This window comes from Limulus polyphemus, unplaced genomic scaffold (assembly GCF_000517525.1).
Source record: "Limulus polyphemus unplaced genomic scaffold, Limulus_polyphemus-2.1.2 Scaffold853, whole genome shotgun sequence".
Classification (NCBI taxonomy): Eukaryota; Metazoa; Arthropoda; class Merostomata; order Xiphosura; family Limulidae; genus Limulus; species Limulus polyphemus.
In genome coordinates, this window is record NW_013666463.1 from 395,713 (window position 1) to 397,956 (window position 2,244).

Sequence of the window (2,244 nt, forward strand, 5' to 3'; positions counted from 1 at the left end):
TACTATTGCAACAAGTTTTATATGGACATTAAACACTAAAATTCTTTACGTCATAATTCATAATTCCTTACGTCACTACATTTGTCTCTTAGTTATGTCTCCAAATTTTAAAATTAGTACACATCGTAACTTTTCTCTTGTGTATAATAGTACTATTGCAACAAGTTTCATATGGACATTAAACACTAAAATTCTTTACGTCATAATTCATAATTCCTTACATAATTACATTTGTCTCTTAGTTATGCCTCCAAATTTTAAAATTAGCACATTTCGTGACTTTTCTCTTGTGTATAATAGTACTATTGCAACAAGTTTCATATGGACATTAAACACTAAAATTCTTTACGTCATAATTCACAATTCCTTACGTCACTACATTTGTCTCTTAGTTATGTCTCCAAATTTTAAAACCCCGAATTTTTGTGCTGTAAGTCCACAAAGTTACCACTGACTCAGTGGATACTAGATAACGTGGCAAGTTGAATTTATTGGCGGGTTTGTGTGAGAGTTAAATATCAATTGATGGTATCTCGATTAACGTTCAATTTATTTGTTTGTCTTTTACCTGTCAGTGGCTGACAAAACTTTGGTTTTTGACATCGAGTGAGTACTTAATAACATTCACATTAGCGATATAGTATTGTGAACATAAATCATTATAACAGCTCGCCTTATATAACAGTTATTTCAAATGCTTACGGTCTACGATGAATATTTTAATAACTAACATATCAAACTGAATAAATGTAAAAATTACAAAGGTCTTATCGCTTTAATAGGTGAAAACAAATCACTACTTGGTAAGAAAGGTTTCTTAGAGGACTTCTATGAAGTGTTCGATACACTGAAGTTTTATATGTATACCACTAAATGTCATTGTTATTGCTCGCACTAGTTGCACGGTGTTGTTTTCTTTTATTATGTGTGATTGTCCAGATATTTGAAACGTTAGGATTTCCTATCTTTTACTTAGATGTTAAATAGAGTTATCGTTATTTTTATAAATTTATTTCTTAGATATGTTTTTACTCCATTATACTGAACGTCTACATATATGTATCACTTCTTGTTTTCAGACACAGTTCACTTCACACGATTTTCCAGCAAGATGACATTAAAGTATGGTCCCTGATTTCTGAGAACAAAGGAAATTGCGGGACATGCATTATATATCTGTAAAAAACACCAACTTTATTTGAACTGGTTCCCCAAAATAAAGATTGATTTATTAGTGTTTCTGAAATGACCTTCGATGTTTACATTGCTTGTAATATACCGTAGTTAATTTCAACTTCGTTCTGTAAATTAATTACTTTCTAACGTTATCCGAATGTCTGCTTCGAAACAAATAGTTTTGTTTCATGTATTCACAAACCTCAAATAATTCGAAATGTACTAAGAGAAAAATTTAAAAGCTGCTTATGTCGGAGATAAAAAGTATTTATTCAAAAAATGAAATATCCGAAGACATTTTGAATAACGTTTGATTATTACTGTTTAACGGATTTAGTAAAATGACCACTTCCATTTAATATTTAAAACTCAAATTACTGACTTGCTTACATACCGTCCACTAACGGTGGGGGTTCACATATTGCATCATATTAAGTAATTTCATGTTTTTTGCATTTTACAGCACTCGGTGTAAAGACTTGACCAATATAATTGAGTGAAACCATTCATTCGTTTTACATGGAAAATAGTAACAGTAATTAGTGGGATTAATTGAAACATTGGCAGTACTTTCGTTTCTTTTTTTTATGTGATCCATATGTTACCCAGAATTCTGTAACCAACAAAGTCATGGACTCACAAGCAATTTAGGGCATAAACAGTTTAGACAAATGTGTTTAAAAGCTGATGAGCGTCGATATGGACCCCAAGTTGGTAGTAGTTGTAGGCTTAATATATAAATTACTGTGGAATATTCCATAAGCAGTTAATTAACAGAAAAGGTATTTAAGAAAAAATCATCAACCGTTAAATTAGGATAATGTGGGTGTTGTTGTTTTCTTATTACAAAGCTATAAATGGGCTACCTGCACTCTGTACACCGCGGGGAATCGGGGCCAAAACTATAGAATGTTTTTTCACTGATAGATCTGTTTTGTGTCGTTATAATAAACACAGATCTATCCGTTTACCAATTTTCTTCTCTGTTTATTATAACGACACAAAACAGATCTATGAGAAGAAAATTGGTAAATGGTTGTTTATTATAACGACACAAAACAGATCTAT

At 31.2% G+C, this 2,244-nt stretch overlaps 2 long non-coding RNA genes across 2 annotated transcripts in view; one reads left to right on the top strand and one right to left on the bottom strand.

Moving 5' to 3' along the window:
* Positions 1-1,246, top strand: part of LOC111086112 — a 52,643-nt gene extending 51,397 nt beyond the window's left edge. The window contains exon 3 of the long non-coding RNA XR_002610870.1: positions 1,080-1,246. This is a non-coding gene — a long non-coding RNA (uncharacterized LOC111086112). The remainder of the gene's footprint in view (positions 1-1,079) is intronic.
* LOC111086113 overlaps positions 1-2,244 on the bottom strand; it is a 13,555-nt gene that overhangs the window by 3,295 nt on the left and 8,016 nt on the right. The gene's annotated exons all lie outside the window — the stretch shown is intronic.